Source organism: Vombatus ursinus, unplaced genomic scaffold, assembly GCF_900497805.2.
Source record: "Vombatus ursinus unplaced genomic scaffold, bare-nosed wombat genome assembly UNPS02014794.1, whole genome shotgun sequence".
NCBI lineage: Eukaryota > Metazoa > Chordata > Mammalia > Diprotodontia > Vombatidae > Vombatus > Vombatus ursinus.
The window spans coordinates 1,248,186-1,269,560 of NW_020954572.1; the positions used below are offsets into that span (position 1 = coordinate 1,248,186).

The 21,375-nt window shown below is 39.5% G+C and overlaps 1 protein-coding gene across 2 annotated transcripts in view; it reads left to right on the plus strand.

The window, feature by feature from the left end:
* The window catches only part of PRIMA1 (proline rich membrane anchor 1), a 188,496-nt gene that overhangs the window by 11,083 nt on the left and 156,038 nt on the right, over window positions 1-21,375 (plus strand). For both annotated transcript variants that reach the window (XM_027870058.1, XM_027870061.1), the window contains exon 2: window positions 13,182-13,250. The gene's annotated coding sequence lies outside the window, so the exon portion shown is untranslated. The remainder of the gene's footprint in view (window positions 1-13,181; window positions 13,251-21,375) is intronic.

Sequence of the window (21,375 nt, forward strand, 5' to 3'; positions counted from 1 at the left end):
CCTTCCTTCCTTCCTTCCTTCCTTCCTTCCTTCCTTCCTTCCTTCCTCTTCTTACCTTCCTTCCTTTCTCTCTCTCTTTTTCTTTCTTTCATTTTTTCTTTCTTTCATTCTTTCTTCCTTCCTTCCTTTGTTTCCTTCTCTCATGCTTGGCATACTTCCTATCACACATTAAGTGATTAATAAACACTTAACAAATATTTCTTTATTTCTTTATTTATTTTGGCTAGGCAATGGGATTAAGTGACTTGCCCAGGGTCACCCACCTAGTAAATGTCAAGTGTCTGAGGCTGGATTTGAACTCAGGTCCTCCTGACTCCAGGTCCAGAACTCTATCCACTGCGCCACCTAGCTGCCCCTTAACAAATATTTATTAACTTACTACTATGTAATACGATTAAAAGATTATTGATCTAGAGCTGGTAGGGATCTTGGAGGCCACCTAATTTGATAGATGAACAAAATGAAGCTTCAAGAAGGAGTAACTTACCCAGGGTGACACAGACAGTGTCAGAAACGGGATATGAACCCACATCTTCTGTGCCAGGCACTTTGCTAGGTGCTAGGTATACAAAGGCATTAATGGCCATAGCCCCTGCCTGCCCTCAAGTCCAATGATAGTGCCTGCTAAGACAGTGTCCTGTCTCTCTTGCAATCCCAATGTCTGCCAAAGTAAGAGGACAGATTCACTAAGAAAAAACATCTAATATATAACAACAATAGATTAAGTAGTTACTAGGAATAACTCTAACACATTTATCAGCAGAGAACCAGACCAGCAGCCTGTGTAAGAAGCAATGCCTTTGAATTGCTCATGGCTACTAGGAACAAAACAAGCCTATCAATAGAATTCTGTCATAGTTAAATAATGCCTGGAGGCCAAGGTTAAAATTATAATGTGAAAGATATCACAAGGTTAAAATGGCTTGCTATTCATTTTGATGTTTGGAAGCTACTTTCAAGATCTGAAAGGAAAAGAGGTGATTGAGTAAGAACATTATGACTTAGGAAACTATTTTTCATGGAGGTCAGCACTGGTTTAACCCAATAGTCTCTCTTATTTCTAATGACCTCAACTGCCTTGTATTTTGAAAGGTGGACAGAATCATGTTTGTGGGACTGAGCTAAAACATACAAATGACTCCTATATTGGTTCACATTGCTCCTTGTTCCTGGAATTTTCTTTTTATGTTACTGCTAAATGTTATCATCTGACACATTATTCAAAATCCAACTTAAATACTGCTTTCTTAATCCAGTAAACATTAATTCTATGGCTGTTAGGTGCAGAGCACTGTATTAGACCTTGGGAGCATAGAAAAGTTCAGATGAAGCACAGTTCCTTCCCCTCATGGATCTTACAGTCTAGTGAGGAGAGAAGATAACTCATTTATGCCTGCCCATCCTATGTAATTCTTGTCTGTGTCCTTCATTAAGTTAAACATAGAAGGTGCACCCAAAATGCTGGAAGCCTTCCTTGATTTCTCCTGATATCATGAAGACAGTGCTTAACACAGAAGCTGACACAGAGTAGGCACTTATTAAATGTATTGACTGACTGACTGAAATATTCAGGCTGTCTACTTATCATCCGTATCCTCACCATATGATCATACCATCTTCTTTTCATATCATACATTATCTAAATGGTATATTTTCCTATTCTTCAAAGTTCCTCCTTGGTTACATTTTTTAAAAAAATAATATTTTATTTTTCCTCTTGTTACATATTAAAATAATTTTTAACATTTGTGCTTTTTTTTAAGTTTTGAGTTCCAAATTCTATCCCTCTCCCCTCCCTGAGACAATAAGCAATCTTATTTAGGTTATACATGTGCAATCATGTAAAACTTTTCACTATTAGTCATCTTGTACAAAAAGACTTGAAGAAAAAAAAAGAAAGGAAGGAAGTAAGAAAAAAGGAAGGAAGAAAAAAGAAAGGAAGGAAGAAGGAAAGAAAGAAAGAGAAAGAAAGGAAGGAAGAAAAAAGAAAGTAAGAAGGAAAGAAAGAAAGGAAGGAAGAAAACAGTATGCTTTGGTTTATATACAGACAATATAAATTCTTTTTCTGGAGATGGATAGCATGTTTCTTCGTGAGTCCTTTGGGACTGTCTTAGATCATGGTATTGCTGAGAATAGCTAAATCATTCATTGTTTTTCATTGTACAAAATTGCTGTTACTATGTACAATGTTCTCTTGGTTCTGCTCAATTAGCTTTGCATCAGTTCATGTAAGTCTTTTCCTTGGTTACATATTGCAGTCTGCTCTTACCCATCATGTACCTCTCCATTGTCCTCTGGGTGATTTTCATTTTTAATTCTTCAGAGACCATTGTGTTCCATATCTTGTAGCAATACAACAATGCATTGGAGAGGTGCAAAATGAAGTGGTATATGAGGGGAAGGTTAATATCCACTGGGAAAATTTCATAGAGAAAAAGTTTGAGTTGGTCTTTCAAGGATGTGTAGGAATTCAATAGGCCAAAAATTTTAAGCATTGAAAACAGTGCAAACAAAGACACAGTGGTGGCAAGAGCAGAGGACATGATGAGAAAGTGAGGTTCCAGGGGATGGTGGAAAGAACACAGAAATAGAGTCAGACAGCCTGAATGCCTATCCTATTTCTACAACATTTTGATTATGGGACCTTGGGCAAATAAGCCAACCACTCCACGCTTGTTTTCTTACATATAAAATAGGAGGGCTGGACTTGGTATCCCTTCAATTCCCTTCTAGATCTAATTCCTATGAGTGTATGATTTTAGACTTTGTAGAAAGAAGAAGTATAAGATACATCTGGAAGAATAGATTGTTGGGAGATTGTGAAAGACTGTAAATACAAATCTGTGAAATTTGGACTTTGTTCAATGTGTAGTTGGGAGCCATTAAAGAATTTTGAGTAGAGGATTGGCATAATCAGATCTCTGGATAAGAAAAATTGTTTTATCCATGTTATGAAGGATGAATGGAAATGAGAAAAAGGGGAGGTAAGAAGACCTATTAGGTAGTTATTGCAGTAATCTAGGCAGCGTTAAATTAGATGATGCAGTGGAAGAGTGCTGGAAGACTTGAACTTGAGCCCTGCCTCAGACATTTACTAAATATGTGACACTAAAGGCCATCTGTTAACCTCGGTTTCTTCATCTATAAAATGAAGGGGTTGAACTCTAAGGTCCTTTCCAGCTCTAAATCTATGATCCTGTATTAGAATGGTTGCAACAGAATTGGAAAGGAGGAGAGAGCTTGAAGACATGTTTTGGGGATGGAATCAACAGGACTTGGGAACTTTTTGAATAAGAAAGGTGAAGGAGTCTCTTTCTTCCAATGATACACACCTGCAATATGGACTTTATCACTCTCAGCCATCTGAGTACTATTTGTAGTCATGGAACTGAGTAAAAATCAGTGGACCACTTGAGTCTCAAGTCAGAACCCCTGGCCTCATTCCTAAGTAACTGAGTCAGCTAACCAAAGCATGTATTTATAAGGAAGCCTAACTTGGTGCCAGAAAATTTATACACACACAAACATACACATACCATGTTAGACTGTGATTATATAGATTATATATGCATATTATATATATACATATATGCATACATATATATACATATCTCACAGGCAGCCAATAAATGTTTATTGAATCAATTTATTGAATGATATATGCATGGTAAACTACTATAAACTTTTGATGCTTTGGCACTTTGACCAAAGACACAAAAAGATGACCTGTTTTGTGATGTCATTCTTATTTCACATTGAAGACCACTAGGAAAATTAATCCTAAAAAAACTCTACAGAAACCTAGAACTTTGGTTTCTCAAAGTCAACACAACTTAGAAGTGGGCAACATGATTGATTAGACAGAGCACTGGATTTGGAGTCAGAGGAACTGGCTTCTAATTCCAGGTCTGCTTCTAACTATCTGTGTACTAACTTGAGCAAATCATTTAACATCTTTACATCTCCATTTCTTCATCTGTAAAATTAAGAAGTTGGACAATCTCTAAATTTACTTCCAGATACAGATCCTAAAATGTATTCCTAAAGGTAAACATTGAGCTTGTAGAACAGGACCTGACTTGGCTAAATCTAATTCTTATTCTATCTTTTCCCCTCCCCCCATCATACTAATCTGTGTTCTTCCACTTTTGCCAATTCTAGTTCCAAATTCACCCCATACATTTAGGTATTCAACCAACGTTTATTAAACAGTTTCCCTGTGTGAAGGTCTTGTACAACATCTGAACATGCTGAAGAAGACTCAAAAAGGTATAGTCATAATGGCATCTATTAATGAAAATATGTTAAGTAAAACAATATAGCATGAGATAGTGCCTCCATAGAACAATATTATGAAAGCAATGATGTCGCAGTTCACTATTCCAACCCACACCCCCAACTCTGGACATTCTGGGGTACTGTTATTATTAATTATATATTAATATATTATTAATTATATTATTATATAATAATATAGTATATATTGTTATAATATATAATATATATCTATATTAATTAATTATACTTTTGTGAAACTATGTTAGACAGAGAAGGGTTATAAGCAGAGGTATGCTGCTGCCAGCTCAAACTGCCTTGTGAGAGCTGATTGTCCAGTTTTCAGTGTGAGCATTTGGAGCTCAGAATTGGTAGCAAATAGGTATCACATCTAGAATTTGAACTCAGGTCTCCTGGTTCCTTCTAAGTTCCAGTAAATACTCTTTACATTTTATTGTAGGGAACGTGTGTGTGTGTGTGTGTGTATGTGTGTGTGTATGTACAAATATATATACATATATGTATATATATATGTCTCTTTCTCTCTCTCTCTCAATACATATATATATATATATATATATATATAAAACAGTTCTACCAACAGTGTATTTATTAGTGTTGGTGTCTTTCCCATAGCTTTTCTAATATTTATCATTTCTTTTTTTTTAATATTTTTTGGTTACATTTGAGTCCTAAGCTGTTTTCCTCCCTCCTTCCCAACCCTGCACTGGAGAAGGCCAACATTTGACACAGACTATTTGAGACTATCAGTACATAGTTGCATATATCAATGCTTTCTATGGAGGTAGATATCATCTTCCTTCATAGGTCCTTTGGAGTTGATTTGATTATTGACATGATTCAGAATAGCTCAGTCATTCACGTTTACTCTTCAAACAATATTGATGTTATTGTATACAATGTTCTCTTGGTTCTGCTCATTTCACTCTTCATTATTTCACATAAGTCTAATCATATACTTTTATAAGTCAGTCAATACGCACCTATTAAGTGCCTACTATATGCACTGTGCTAAGGTTGGAGAATACAAAAAGAAGCATAGAGGAAACATATGGGTGACGTCATCTAACCCCCTCATTTTGCAGTTTTACAGAAGGATAAATTTAGAAAAGGGGAATGATTTGCTCAAGATCGCACAGTGAGTTAAAGAAATGGGACTAAAATCCAAGATTCTTGACTTTCAGTCTCATGTTCTTTCCCTACACCACACTGAATCATGCTAGGCCTAGTATGTGGATATAAAACATGACTTATAATTCCTTTTATGGCTCATCAGAGCTTTTCATTGGGCATTTATTTCTTCAAGAAAAAGCCAAGCAAAGAATTTAGTATATTTCAGACATCCAGGGGAAGGAAAGATAAAGCCCTAGGCTTAGAATCTTCTAGGTATGGTGACAGCCACTCACTCATGGATTTCATTCTTGATCTCAGGGACTTAAAAGCCAAGCCTCATCTTCCAAGGAATTCAGATAAGCAGAGACCAATGTCATTATTTTGAAACTGAAGTTAACTATGCTGCCCAGAAGATTTTCCATTCCTTCATAAAGCAATGAGGCTGAGCAGTGTTTTGGCTTTAGACCGACAGATCTCTTAAAGTGGAAATTTTGAGATCTGAAGAAGAAGAAAAAAATAGGAAAAGTTACAATTTAGGTCTGAATAGGTCATTTGAACATATTAATTATTTCTGAGTACTGTTGGCCAAAGCTGGCACAGAAAGCAATGAATTATAGGATCATTAAAAGTACTCATGTGATGATAGGATTTAGGTAGAGCTCAAAGGAATCTGAGAGCTGGACAGCCATAGTTCAAATCCCTCATTTTACAGAGGTGAAAATTGAAGGTCAGAGGGGTCAAACAAATAGTCAAGATCATGTGGTTTAGTCATTTGAAAAGCTAGGATTCTGATCACAGAATTTAAGAGTTAGCAGGGGCATCAGAGGTTCATCTATTTCAATCCATTCTTGATCGAGAATCTCCTCTACCATCCTTAACAATTCTGCCTCTGCTTGAAGACTTCCAAGAAGGAGGTTCTATCTCCCCAAGGAAACCCACTCTACATTGAGATAACTCAAATTGTTAGCAAGCTTTTCCTTACATGGTTTCCACCTATTGTACGTATTCTTCCTCTCTGGCACCAAAAAAGGGTGCGCCAATCTAAGCTCTCTTCCACTAGACAACACCTCTCCTATCCAATAGTCTAAGAGAGCTATCTATATTAGTCTAACTCATCTCCTTTCTATTCTTCTTTTTTTTTTTTTTTGCTTTTTTTATTGTTGCTTTTTTCTTCATGGTGAGGCAATCGGGGTTAAGTGACTTGCCCAGGGTCACACAGCTAGTAAGTGTTAAGTGTCTGAGGCTGAATTTGAACTCAGGTCCTCCTGACTCCACGGCCAGAGCTCTATTCATTGCACCACCTAGCTGTCCCTCTATTCTTCTAAGACAACATTCTATTATCCTTCCCTGGGCCTTTGCATGGACTTTCCTTCATGCCTGGGATGCATTCTTTCTTTATCTCTACCTGTTAAAATCCCTGCCTTCTTTCAAGGCTTAGGTCAAGGACTGCTGCCTCTGTGAGTGAAACCTATCCTGATCCTTTCCAGTTGTAACTGCCCTCTCCACCCAAAATACGCTGCTTTTACTTTGTCTATACTTTGGAGTCAAAGTGATTTGGCTTTAAGACATGGTCAAGTACCTAGCCTTAAATCACCAAATGGGCATTGCCACAGACAAGCTGAGACCTGGGAAAGACCTTAGCCTAGAAAGGAATCCCATTGCATCTGGGGTTGTCTCCAGTCATCTTGACCTATGTCTTGCCACTGGACTCAGATGACCCTGGAAGAGAGAGTGAGGCTGGTGATTTTTCACAGTCCTGACTCACTTAAATCTAATTTCACTTTCAAGTTAAGACATTTATGGTGTCATTTATCCTCTTCAAGAATGAAGGATAAACAGCAATCACTTTGGAGTCACTTAGCTTGGTACATGTTGTTACCACTCTCCCTGGTAGAATGTCAAGTCTTTGAGCACAGGGACTATTTTGTTATTGTCTTTTGTTTCTCTTAGCACAAATGTCTGACACTTGGTAGGTGCTTAATATATATATTGTTGTTGGTTTTTTTTGTTATTGTTAAATGAATTGATAAGAAAGGGAGAAAAATAGTCCCAAAATGAATTTAATAAAAATGAGGTATTCCCCATATTCCCCTCTTTGCCTGCTGAATTTATACAGTTCCTTTAAAGCACAAGTCAAATACCATCTCTTTCAGGAATATCCCTCATATATCCTTGCCACTCCCTGTCTCCCCCTACCTTGATAACTCTGTCTTCCCCATTACATCTAACACAGCACTTTACTCACACCTTCCTAGTGCACTTATGCATTATTTTGTGTTATAGTTTTTAGGGCTTTGAGTGTTGGTATCTTTTCCTCCAAATGTCCTTGAGTACAGAGACCATGTGATATCTAAGATATGTATCCTCCCCAGCACTGAACCACACAGTTCTCTGCATGCAGTAGACAGCAAAATATTGGTGGTTTGAAGCAGTAGACAGCAAGTGGTTTGAAGCAGTAGACAGCAAAATATTGGTGGTTTGAAGGGTGTGAATTTCAGGGAGCCAAAAAAATCCTTGGACTTCAGGCAAAAGAAGGTTGGAAGCCATACTTTATAAAAACTGCTTCTTAAAAGCCAACACAATACACTGGCTTGATTCACCTTACTGCTGGTTTTATTCATGATTTTTAAAAATAAAAAACTATTAAGTTATTTTCCTTAAAACAATCAAGTAAGCATTAATAAACTTCCAGGTAAAGCTGCTAAGACTCCCATTGAGTTAGTGAATGGAAACACAGCGTGCTAAAAATATTAGGAGAGATTTATTTGGTTTCTCCACATGACATCTTCTGTAATTCATTGTGGTTGCTCACACTTACTCTGTTTTCTCTCCTAAATACCTTATTTTAACTGCTTTTACAGACACTACAATAATATTAGATAGAGCCACACCAAAATGAGGGAAGGTATTCTCTTTGCTGTATGAATATGTGTTCTTTCTGGAGGTGCTATGATGAAATGCATCTGCCCAGACCCTTCCCTTGGGAGGAAAGAGAGATGTATTGAGTAGCAAGAATACATGGGAGCAGACCTGGAATAATTCAATGGCCCACAGGCTTAAACCTCATCCCTTTTGCAGACAGTAATATTCATTAAGGAATACAAAAAACAAATCAAATAGGATATGTTGAAGAATTCATCAAGCAGGAATGATTAAACTTATGTGCTAGAAAGTAAACAGTAATATATCATCAATATTCAAGAAGGGAGATGAGACAAGGTTTAGGAAATTAGAGGCCTATAAGGTTTCTATCATATCCTGGAGTCAATGAAAGTGATCAACAGCCCCTTCAGTTTTCATTTTAAAGATTAAATAAGAAGCCAGATGACTCCATGGAAATTCCAGGAAGCATTTAATTTGGAGTTGTATGAGATGCAGCTCAGGGGCCCCAAAGGCCTGTATGCATGATACCTTAAGAGCTTTAGAAACCAAAGGTACCCTTCTCCTTCACTCTTCTCCTCTTTCCCTCTCCTCCTCCTTCTCCTCCTTTTCCTTCTTCTTTTTCTTCTTTTCCTTCTTCTTCTTTTTCCTCCTCCTCTTCTTCTTCTTCTTTTTCCTCCTGTTCTTCTTCTTCTTCTTCTTTTCTTCTTCTTCTTCCCAAGCAAGTCTTTGCCAAACTCAAAAGTGTTCCAGAGTTTTCTCAGTCCCCCTTCTTTCCACTTTCGCTGAGATGCCTTACTCTCCTTCTTATGTTCTCTCCGTCTAGAATCTTCAGTCTCTCTGTCTCGATTCCTTTCTTCTACACTTCAAGTATCGACATATTTCCTTATCTTAAAGAGAACCTTGGACTAATATGATGCTACATCTATTTCTTATCTTCTTAGAAACAAATCTTTGAATGAGTGACTCCATTTTTACCCAATATAGTTCATCCTCAATTTCTTACAATCTGGCTTCCATCTTTACCATTCTAACTAGCTAGTCAATAAGCATTTATTAAGTATCTCCTATGTGCCAGGCACTGTGCTAAGTGCTGGGAACACAAAAAAAGACCAAAACAAAACAAAACCAACCCTTAACCTTAAGGAGCTCACGGTCTGAAAAGTCTAAAGAAAGCTTTGAAAAGGATGGACTTGAGAGAAGAGAAACTCGAGACAGGAAAACCAATTAGGAGGCCAATGTAATGTTCCAAGTGAGAGGAGATAAGGGTCTGAACCAGGGTAGCAATGGTATGAGAATGAAGGGGAAGGAGGAAAGAGATGTTGTGGTAGCCAAAACAACGAATCACAATTCTCAAAAGAAAAAATAGTGACCTCTTTACTGACTAGTCCAAAGGCCTCTTCTCAGCTTTTAACTCATTTGACCTAAGAGTAATTCACCTCCAGCCCACATCTTTAAATTCTTTCCCCTCCTTGCCTTCTCTGACATTGCATTATGCCCCCTCACTCTTTGCCCATTCGTTATGGGTCTCCTGCATGGGATACTTCTTATCCAGAGTCTATCCTTGGCCTTCTGTTCTTCTTTTTATAGAATTACTTCATCAAAGAAATAATCAACTAGTAAGAAGGAGACTGTACTTGAGTCAGGAAGTTCTTGACTCAAATCATGCTTCTGGCACTAGCTAGATAATCCTGAGCAAGGTACTTGTCTCAGTTTCCTCACCTGTAAAATAAGGGAGTTCATCTCAATGGCCTTGAAGCTCCCATCCAATTCTAAATCTATAACTATGATCCTATTCTCTATCCAGACTACCTTTATCTTTCCAACCTAAAATAAAAATTGTTTCATTTATACTAATACTTCAATAGGCCTTTGATCTCATCTCAACCTACCCCTCCCCCCCAAAAGTCTATAGATTTTCCTTTAAGACTTATTTTTTAAAAAAAACCTTGTTTTTATTCTGAACATGAACACAAAAATAGAAGGACATTTCCATATACAGAAAACACAAAAACAAGACTGTACATGAAATGATAAATCTCCATTCCAAATTGTTTGCTTTAAAATAAAAAGTATGTGACAAATCCCACATATTACTTGCAAAACAATCTTACTTGTCTATGCTTTCTTCTGAATTATTTTCTATTATCTTCTATGTATTGGAAAAAATGTTTCAATGGCCTGCCTTTTTGGGGGAGGGGACAATATTTTTATTAATCCTTCCTCTCCTCTCAGGCCCCTCCAATTAAAAAAATAAGAAATAGAAAAAAATCTTTAACAAATAGGTATAGTTAAGCAAAATGAATCTGTGCAACAGTCATATCCAAAAGTGCATCTCTTTCTTCACTCTGAGTCTATCAGCTCTCTGTCAGGAATTGGGTAATAAATAAGCTTCATCATAGGTCTTCAGGAGGTCATTTGTCCTCTGGTTGGTCATTTCATTGATGAGAGTTCTTAATTCTTTCCAAGTTGTTTTTCTTTACAAAGCTGTTGCCCTTATCTAAACTGGTCTCCTACTTTTACACACTTCCTTCTGGATTAGTCCATGCTATCCAAGATTTTCTGAAATTGTCTTTTAAAAATTATTTTATATGCTGTAATAATATACTACAATTTGTTTTTTTTTTTTTTGCTAGGCAATGGGTTAAGTGACTTGCCCAGGGTCACACAGCTACTGAGTGTTTTGTGTCAGGCCGGATTTGAACTCAGGTCCTCCTGAATCCAGGGCCGGTGCTCTATCCACTATATCACAATTTATTAAGCCACTCTCTGTTTGATGGACTTCTATTTTGTTTCCAGTTCTCTGCTTTTTAATTTTTTTTCTTTTTCTTCTCCTCCCTCTCCCTCTCCTTTTCCCTCCTTCATCTTGTTCACACTTGTCCTCACCCTTCTACCTCTTCCTCTCTCCACCTATCCCTCTTTCTCTCCCTCCTCCCTTTCTCTCTCCTCCTCAGTATCTCCTTAACTATTGGTTCTTTTTCTGCTACAGATTGCCCAGATTATACTTTTTTTTAGGCAATTGGGGTTAAGTGACTTGCCCAGGGTCACACAGCTAATAAGTGTCAAGTGTTTGGTCTGAGGTCAGAATTGAACTCAGGTCTTCTTGACTTCAGGGCCGATGCTCTATCTACTGTGCCACCCAGCTGTCCCAACCAGATTATACTTAGAAGCATGCCTATCTTTATGACCTTAGGAAAGTTATTAAACCTATCTATCCGGGCCTCTATAAAATGAGGAAGGAAGATAACTATATCTCTGAGGTCCCATTTTCCTACCCCTACCCTTACATCACCATGCAAGAAAAGTGTGCACTAAAAAGAGTGATTGTATCTGCCTTACTTGGAATGATTCATCTCCACCTTTACACATAAAGAAGTAGGTTTTGGCCTCTTTGGAACTTCCTAATAAGGAGAACCATCCCAAGGCAGAAAGGGCCGCCCTACAAAGGTGGTGCCCCATATCACTGAAGACCATTATATGGAATGTGAATGACCATCAGGGATCATATAAAGAACCTTTTGTTCAGGTATGGGCCAGACTAGAAGGCTTCTGAGGATGTTTTCAGATTTGAGATTCTGGAATTCTACAAGAACAGAAAAGTAGCATTGATTGGTGAAATATCTAAGGGGAGAGGCCTCCTGACAGAAAGGTGATTGGACCCAGGGTGCAGATTGAGACATAAACTGTTTAGACATGGCAAACATGCGGACTTGTTTTGCTTGACTCTGCATGTTGTTCTCAATGGGGAGGTGAAGAGAGAGAAAACAGATTTAAAAAAAACACTTTTTAAATAAAATCTATGAGATGAGAGGGTGACAGATGGCTGATCATTCTGGCCAATGGATGTACCAATGACCTTAATGGTCTGAGTAATATTCGTGCTGTAATTCTGTTCACTGCGTTTAGAGAACTCTCATCTTCTCTGACTTGGACAGCTCTTATGTTACAGGCGGTGTGTAGGGGAATGATGTAGATCCTGTCTTGGACAATACTCACAAAATCTGGCTTCCTATTCCAGTTTTGCCGCTGATTCTCTATATGATCCAGAGCAAGTCACTTCTCCTTTCAGAGGTCCAGTTTCCCCAGTGGAGTAGTGTGGTGTTGCTTTAAAAATACTGGATTTAAGGGGCAGCTAGATGACACAGTGGATAGAGTGCCAGGCCTGGAGTCAGGAGGACCTGAGTTCAAATCCAGCCTCAGACACATAACACTTACTAGCTGTGTGACCTGGGCAAGTCACTTAACCCCATTGTCTAACCAAAAAAAAAAAAATGCTGGATTTGGAGTCTGGAAGACCTAGATTCTAATCCTGCCTATGATAACTACCACTATGTATGATTATGGACAAATCACTTAGTTTTTCTCAACCTCAGTTTTCTCATCTGTAAAATGGGGATATCTGAAACATTTGCTGCTTAGGGATGTTGTGAAAGTCAGATGTAACAGTACATTTAAAATGCTATAGAAATGTCAATTATTATCTCCTCATCTACAAAATAACCATAATGGTCATTATATTAACTCACAAGGTTTTTATGAGGATAAAATGAAATCAAACTTGTAATGAGCTTTATAATTATAGAGTCCTATATAAATATGTTATTATTTGTCTGTGTAATAACCCTTTGCCAGGTATGATCACAAAACCTTTTGGGACTTGTAGGTCTTCTCAGTTTGGAAAGAGAGGAAACATGAGATCAGCTCTCAAACTGGTTGAAGGGAGAAGGTTTTTACCCCATATGGTTTAGTAAAAGTATGATAGGAGTTTGGGGGGGGGTACTCTTGAAGACAATTAGGAGAGAAGGGAAGGGTAGCGGTCATCCCATGTAGTGGCACAACCTGGGTAGCAGCTGGTGCCTATCCCATCCATGACTGTGTGTGTTTCATTGTAGGCTCTTGCCCTAGTGTGAGGAACCAACTGAGAGGACCCAGGACCCGTATTCCATCACAACCTTACTTCTGTAAGACATAAATCACCATATTTAATATAAGTTTTTGTAAACACTTGTGGTTGACTGTGTCTTTATGCTGCTGGGGATCCCTTCATTTGCAGCATGAGGGTACATTGGGAGCCTCAAAGGAAAAAAGGAACTTTCCAAGCACAGGGCTGGGAGCTGCACACCCCCAGCCCTTTGTTAAAGTTCTGCTCTCTCAGTGGGGGCAGAATCAGTGCAGAATCTCTATGAATCTCTACCCAATTACATAAATCTACTTTTTAAATGCAAATCAGGTTACATCTATATGCTTGGATCATTTGAAAAACTGATCAGTTAAGTGATTATGATGTTTCCTCTGGCCTGATAGGAGCTGGGAATGGCCTAGGAGGGTCTGTGATTTCTCAAATTCTATGGTATTGGCTGAATCATCTATAGAATGGGGGAGGATGAGGGAGATGTTCCATTTAGGACCTTCTAGCACAGGTGATAGGGGCAGGGAGGGGGAAAAAGGGGACACATGTTGATAGTAACGGTCAGTGGCCAGGGGTACAGGTCAGTCAATCAGTCAACAAACATTTATTAAGCACTTACCATCTGAGAGGCACCTTAGTTAAGTATTGGGGATCCAAAGAAAGGCAAGAACTGTTCCTGCCCTCAAGAAGTTCATATTCTAACAGACACCGTGCAAACAACTATGTACGTAAAAGACAGATAAATGGCATATTGGAGTTAATCTCAGAGGGAAGGCACTAGCATTAAGGACCTAGAAAGGCTTCTTGCAGAAGGTGAGGTTTGAGGCGAGTCTTTTAGAAAATCAGGGATGTTGAGAAATAATGTATGATGTAGGAGGAACATCATGAAGGCCAGCGCTGCTGAATTTAGAGTATGGGAAAGGGAGAAGAATGTAAGAAAGCCTGGAATTTCAAGGGTCAGGTATTAAATTGCAAGGTCTAAAATGGAAGCCAAAGTTGGTAGTTGCTAACTGGCAAATTTGGAGCGAAATGGGCTTGAACAAAATCATATGCAAAGGTCAGGTCAAAACCACAATCACAAGGTGAGGTAGGAGAGTGGGGGGAGGCAGGTAGATAGAGGAAGGCAGAACCAAGGTTTGCTATTAGGTGGATTTAGGGTTTAGGAAGGGCAGTTAGGTGGCACAGTGGATAGAGTCAGGAGGACCTGAGTTTAAATCCGACCTGAGACACTTAGAAGCTGTGTGACTCTGGGCAAGTCACTTAACCCTGTTTACCTCAGCTTCTTCATCTGTAAAATGAGCTGGAGAAGGAAATGGCAAACCACTCCAGTATCTTTGCCAAGAAAACCCCAAATGGGGTCAAGAAGAATTAGACACAACTGAAAAATGGTTGAACAACAACAAATATTTCATAAGCAAACCACTCCAGTTTTCTTGTGAAGACAACCCTGAATGGGTTCACCAAGAGTCAGATAAGTCTGAAAAATGATTGAACAACAGGCCTAATTTCACCATGTTTCTAAATCACTGAACTGTAGAAGATCTCAGTTGCCATCTAATTTAACCCATACACCAAAAGAACCTCTGCTGTAACATCTTCAATAACTGGCCATCCACCCTTTGTTTGAAGATCTCTATTGATGGGGAGGGAATCTGTCACCTCTCAAGACAGTTCAGTTCACTTTTGCACTGCTTTACTTGTTAAGAGGCAGCTAGGTGGTGCAGTGGATAGAGCGCCAGGCCTAGAGTCAGGAAGGGTCATCTTCCTGAGTTCAAATCTGGCCTGAGATGCTAACTAGCTGTGTGACCCTGGACAAGTCACTTAATCCTGTGTATCTCAGTTTCCTCATCTGTAAAATGAGCTGGAGAAGAGAATGGCAAACCGCTCTGGTATCTTTGCCAAGAAAACCCCAAGTAGGGTCATGGAGAGTCAGACATAACTGAAATGATTGAACAACAAGTTATTAAGAAGTTTTTACTGAAATCAAACTAAATAGACTCCAGCCAGACGTGGTAGGGTAAGCCTATAATCCCTGCTACTGGGGAAGCTGAGACTGGTGAATCCTCTTAGTTTGGGAGCTCTGAGCTGCACTATGACTAAAATTGACTGGGTGTCTGCCCCAAATCTGGCACCAGCGTGTCTGCCTAAGGCACCAGGCTGTCTAAGAAGTGTCGAAGCTTCCAAACTGATGATCAATGATAGGGTCAGGCCCGTGAATGACCTCGGCACTGCCTGGGTAAGACAGGGAGACCAAGTCTCATGAGAAAAATAACAATAACCACCAAATAGACTTGACTAGAAGTTATTCTAATGCTTTTTGATTCAGTTCAACTAGTATTTATTAAACATTCACCCTATGCTGAGCATTGTGCAAGGCACTAGTATACAAAGACAGAATGAAACAGTCCCTGCTCGTAGGCGCTTCCTGTCTATTGGGAGAAAACAACATATATACAGATAAACAAATGCAAGCTACGTACAAAGTAATTTTATGATGGGAAGGGGGAAGTACTATCACCTGGGAAGATCAGAAAAAGCTAAACCTTTAAGGAAGTAAGCATGCACTTATTAAGTATCTACTATGTACCAGGTACTGTGTGCTAAGTCCTTTGCAAATATCATCCAATCTGATCCTCAGAACAACCCAGTGAAGTAAATGCTACTCTTATCCCTATTTTACAGTTGAGAAACTGAGGCAGACAGTAGTGAAGTGACTTTGCCCAGGGTCAGAGAGCTAATATCGGAGGCTTGTTATGAGCATAGGTCTTCTTGACTCCAGGCTTTCTGTGCCACTTAGGAAACTAAGGAACTAGGTATTTTAAGATGGAAGTAAACTGAGTCTGGAACAGGTTAAGGGACTTTCCCAGGGCAGCAGAGCTAATGAGTGTCTGAGATAGGATTGGAACTCAAGTTTTCCTGTGTTCTATCCCACTGTACCAATTAGCTGCTGCTTCTAGTTAGTGATTCTTTTTTTTTGGGGGGGGGGCTAGGCAATGGGGTTAAGTGACTTGCCCAGGGTCACACAGCTAGTAAATGTTATGTGTCTGAGGCCGAATTTGAACTCAGGTCCTCCTGACTCCAGGGCTGGTGCTCTATCCACTGCACCACCTAGCTGCTCCTTAGTTAGTGCTTCTGAAAAGAGGAAATGGTTACAATCACAACAGCTGACACATTAAAAATCCCTTTAAAATTTGTCAAATGTCATGTATGTCTCTGATTTGTTCCTCTGCATGACATTATCATGTACCAGTTCCCTCAGTGGATATACAGAGTAGTAGACCCTGATCCGCAGCGGCCAAAGAGAGGCTTTTCTGAAAGTTCTGAGAGAGCCAGCCTTGGTTTGACATTTGACAGTGATAAAATCCCATAGAGGATCGTTATTCAAGAACCACGAGAGTTTTTTTTCTTTTTGCTCTTATTAATAGCTGCGGTGGGGGCTTGTGACAATTGATATGTCAAATCGTGCTCCCTCTGGGATTTTGCTGTGGAGACTGAATGCACAAATGAGAACAGCCCCCAGATGGTGGCATGACAAATCCTTCTCACAAGAAATGAACCGGTTGATGCTGCTGGCTGACCCAAATGCCTCAGACTCCTCCCCTGCCATGACAGAGTATGTGAAAATAATCCAGAGTAAAGAACAAAATTCTTCTTGGAGTCAGAGGAGGAGAGAGTTAACATGGACAGGAGGAGTTAGGGGAACCTAGACAAGGAGAGCCTGTACAAAGTTAGAAAGCAAGGCCTTTCGCAAAAATGAATTGGGATTTCAAGCATGGTGTCTTATCTGGCATTATCCTGGTTTAGGGCAGCAAAGTCATGCAATGTGTAGAGCAGTGAGTTTGAAATCAGGAAGATCCCAGTTCAAATCCTGCCTTAGATACTTACTAGCTATGTGACCCTGGGCAAGTCACTTAACCTATTAGCCCCAATTTCCTCATCTGTAAAATGTGGATAACAATAATACCTCCCCCCCTCCAGGTTGTTGTGAGGATCAAATGAGATAATAAATGTAAAGCACTCGGTACAATGCCTGACACATAGTAAGCGCTATGTAAACGTCAGCTATTATTAGCGTAAAAAAGACTCATAACACTGTAATTTAGCTGGAGCAAGTTAGCACCTTCTCTTTTGCCTAGACTCTCCTGCTTACTTCCCATGCTCCTTGAGGGTGGGGCATTCTTTTTGTCTTTTTTTGTATCTCTAGGGCTTAGGACAGTGCCTGGCACATAGCAAGCACTTCATAAATGCTTGCAACTGGCTGTTCGACTCTGATTCCTGGCATCATTCAAGTTCAAGCTCTTAGCACTAAGATGAGTGAGTAGTTCAGGGTATAGAGCCCTGGGTCTGGAGTCAGGAAGACCTGAGTTCAGATGTGACCTCAGGTACTTTTTACCTCTTTGCCCCTGAGCAAATCACTTGAACTCTGTCTGCCTCAGTTTCTTCAAACTGTAAAATTGAAATAATAATAGCAACTACCTTACAGGGTTATTGCGAAGATCAAATGAGATATTGCGTGTAAAGCACTTAGCACAGTGCCTGGCACACGGTAAGCACTTACGTGCTTTTCCCCTCCCCTGCTCTTACCTTGACTATGATAATAGTCTTGTTCTCTCCTTTCTTGGCCTGTCTTCTAATGCACAGACGAGTATACTTCACGTGGCTTCAGTGACTCTCTTTATCCTATTTAATAAAGCTTTTACTTAGCCTAGGATTCAGGGTTTCCACAATATGGTCTCAACCTACCTTTCCATCCTTCGGTAACATTGCCTCCCTCCATATACTCAATAGTCCAGCCAAAATAGCCTACTTACCAACCTCCCCTCCCTCCACAGACGTCCCACACTTTCCCACCTCCATGCTTGGGTTCAAGCCATTCAATCAGATCTGGAATTCACTTTCTACCATCTCTGCCTGTTGATACCCCAGCTCAAAAGTCCCCTGTTCTGTGAGGGCTTCACTGACCCCACCCTCTCACACAGCACCCCAAAAAGATCTTCCCTTTTCTGAACTCCACACACCATGCACTTCTTGCAGGTAGGTATGTTCTATTTTAAATTGTATTATAGATTTCTGCATTTCTTGTGTCCTCCCACATAAACTCCTTAAGAACTATAGAAATAGGAGTTATATAAATATGAGTTATTACGAGGGCCGGGTTAGTATCTTTATTTGTTTTTGTATCTTCCCTAGCAATTGGCACAGGACTTTACACGAAGCAAATCCTTAATTTTTCTGACTTCTATGATTAATATTTCATTTCCTTGGTTAGGGGAGTGGAAGGGAGGAAGGGAGGAAGGGAAGAGAATAGAAAATCACCAGCTTGATTTCCAATCACAGATCTTTAAACTCTGGTTTGTTATTCTAAACACAACCAGGTAGACATTACAGAAAGGTAAACTTTGCTTCACTTCAAGCAAAATCTTCCCAGCCATTAGAGATAGTTTAAAGTAGCGAGGTCTGCCATGGGGGTACATCAAGTCTTTTCTTACTAGAGGCCTTCAAGACTGGATGACCATTCATAGGGAAATCTTAGGAAAGGGTTCTTATTCAGGTACAGCATGGAGCAGATGCCCTCTGAGGCCGTGGTAATGCCAGGGTCCTCTAAGTACCAGACCATATCCCTCAGGAACAGATAGAGCCTTATCTGAAAAGACTTTGTTTTACAACAAAAGGTCATTCATTAGGATGGCCAGCTGTTACTTTCAGAATGTGATTTGTTTTCAAAGCCCAGGACCATGCCAGTGAAAAATAAAGCAACCACAAAAAGGATGAAACATAGGGGAGAGAATAAAATGTGAGAAAATGCTGTATGTGGACAATGTTCTATTAGTCACGATTGTTGTCTCTCTCTCACACACACACACACACACACACACACAACTATTCCTTTAATTCCAAAGCTTGTAAAATTAATCTGGAGTGATACATATATAAAAACAAAGACAAACTCTACCTAAAGATGAGGATTAGCTCAGTCTTCTAGGCCCTTTGGTTATCAATATATATTGATTGATTTGAGTAATCCAGGTTAGTATTGGGTAATCTCCATGAATTCAGCAATCAACAAAATAATAGAATACAAATGTCTATTAAGCATTCCTATGTGCAGAGCGTTGTGCTAGGTGATGAGGGTGAGACAACATCTTGAAAAGACATAGTACGTGATCCATTCAGCTGTCAATTTGATCTTTCTAATACTCAGGTGACGGGCAGGTAGGTGGCACAGCAAATAGAGCACTGGCCCTGGAGTCAGGAGGACCATGTTCAAATCCAGCTTCAGATACTAGCTGTGTGAACCTGAGTAAGTCACTTAATTCTGTTTGCCTCAGTTTCCTCATCTATAAAATGAGCTGGAGAAGGAAATGGCAAACCACTCCAGTATCTTTGCAAAGAAAACCCCAAATGGGGTCACAAAGAGTCAGGCATGACTGAATCGACTTAATAAAAAAAAGTTCAGGTGACCATATCACCCCACTATATTCCAAAAACTCCAGTGGCTCCCTGTCACCGCAGGATAAAATATAAAATCCTGTTTGGCATTCAAAGCCCTTTGTGACCTGGCCCCTCCTACCTTTCCAGTCTTCTTACACCTTACCCCCACATACTCTGAGATCCAGTGGCTCTGGTTTCCTGGCTGCTTTTTACATAAGACTCTTCATTTCTTCGTTTCAGTCCTTTTCACTGGCTGTCCCACATGCCTGGAATTTTCTCTCTCATCTCCATCTCCTGCCCTCAATGGCTTCCTTTAAGTCCCACCTAAAATTCCCTCTTCTACAAGAAGTCTTTCCCAGTCCTTCTTAATCTTAGTGCCTTCCATCCGACACTACTCCCTGTGATATTGCCTCACTCTGTCATTATTTGGGTCTTCGTGGCTCAGAGTGAGTGTAAATGGCAATTGTTTCTGATCCTCCCCCCCCCCACCAACTAGGTAAAAGAGGTCATTGTTTGTTTCGTTTCTTAACCTAGACTTAATCACTGAATGGGTGTTGCCTTGGTCAAACTGAGACCTAAAAAACACCTTAACTCAAAAAGGCCAAGGTCTTCTGCTGCATCCTGGGCCATCTCTAGTCATCCTGATCTATATCTCACCACTGGACCCAGGGTGCTCTGGAGGAGAAAGTGAGGCTGATGACTTTGTACAGCCCTGCCTCACTTAAATCCAATGCACTTACAAGTCATAGAATCCCTTCCTGTTGGTCACCACGGTCTTTTTACAGAATGAAGGACAAACAACGACCTCTTGTGACATATAAAAAGTTTGAGGGACATAGTTTCTGGGTAATTAACCATTTTATTAATTATACTAGCAGGTAATTAATAAAAGGGGTCAAGTGGCAATCTTGAATGCCAAAACCCCTCATAAGACCCACTCAGTACTTATATGCCCTTGGAAGAGTGGGTGTTCCTGAGGGTGGCAATCAACTCTGATTGGTTAACAACTGATGAGAAGAATAATTGATAATGTATGTATTAGTATAGTGTGGTTGTTTAGTAATTAGTCATATTTGACTCTTTGGGACCCCATTTGGGGTTTTCTCGGCAAAGATATTGGAGTGGTTTGCCAATTCTTGGGCTCATTTTACAGATGAGGAAACTGAGGCAAACAGGGTTAAGTGACTTGCCCAGGGTGACACATCTGGTAAGTGTCTGAGGTCAGATTTGAACTCATGAAAATTAGTCTTCCTGACTTCAGGCCTGGCACTCTATCTGCTATGCCACCTAGCTGCTCTGCTATTACTATAATTACATTCTATTGTTACCGCTTTGGACTTTAGATCCCTTAAAAGGTAGACAAACTAATGAAACGAGCACTAGATGTTGGACAGAAGACATGAATCAAGTTTTGGTCACTTAGCCCCTCTGAGCCTCAATTTTTCCATCTTTAAAATGGGAATAAGTCCATTATCACCACTGTTATTCAATATTGTACTAGAAATGTTAGCTTTAACAATAAGAAAAGAAAAATTGAAGGAATTAGAACAGGCAAAGAAGAAACAAAGCTATCATTCTTTGCAGATGATATGATGGCATGCTTAGAGAATCCTAGAGAATCAAGTAAAAAATTACTTGAAATAATAAACAACTTTAGCAAAGTTAGGGGATATAAAATAAACCCACATAAACCATTGACATTGCTATATATTACTAACAAATCCCAGCAGCAAGAGATAGAAAGA